The following is a 219-nucleotide window of genomic DNA, read 5'->3' as shown; positions in this document are numbered from 1 at the left end:
CCCCCCCCCCCAGCTTCAGTAGTGTCTGGTTATAGGCATATTTGTCTGACCACTGTTGTTCAAAGGATCACAAATAAAAAAGGTTTAAGACAAATGACTGAAAGTGAAAATGTAATCAGAATTCATATTCAACTAACTGTGTTTATTGGAATGTGTATAAATGGTACATTCAAGGAAAAATTCTTTACTAGAGTTCCCCAAGAAAAAGCATAAAGAGGT

Source organism: Benincasa hispida, chromosome 12 (genome assembly GCF_009727055.1).
Source record: "Benincasa hispida cultivar B227 chromosome 12, ASM972705v1, whole genome shotgun sequence".
Lineage (NCBI taxonomy): Eukaryota > Viridiplantae > Streptophyta > Magnoliopsida > Cucurbitales > Cucurbitaceae > Benincasa > Benincasa hispida.
This window is presented reverse-complemented; position numbering follows the sequence as displayed.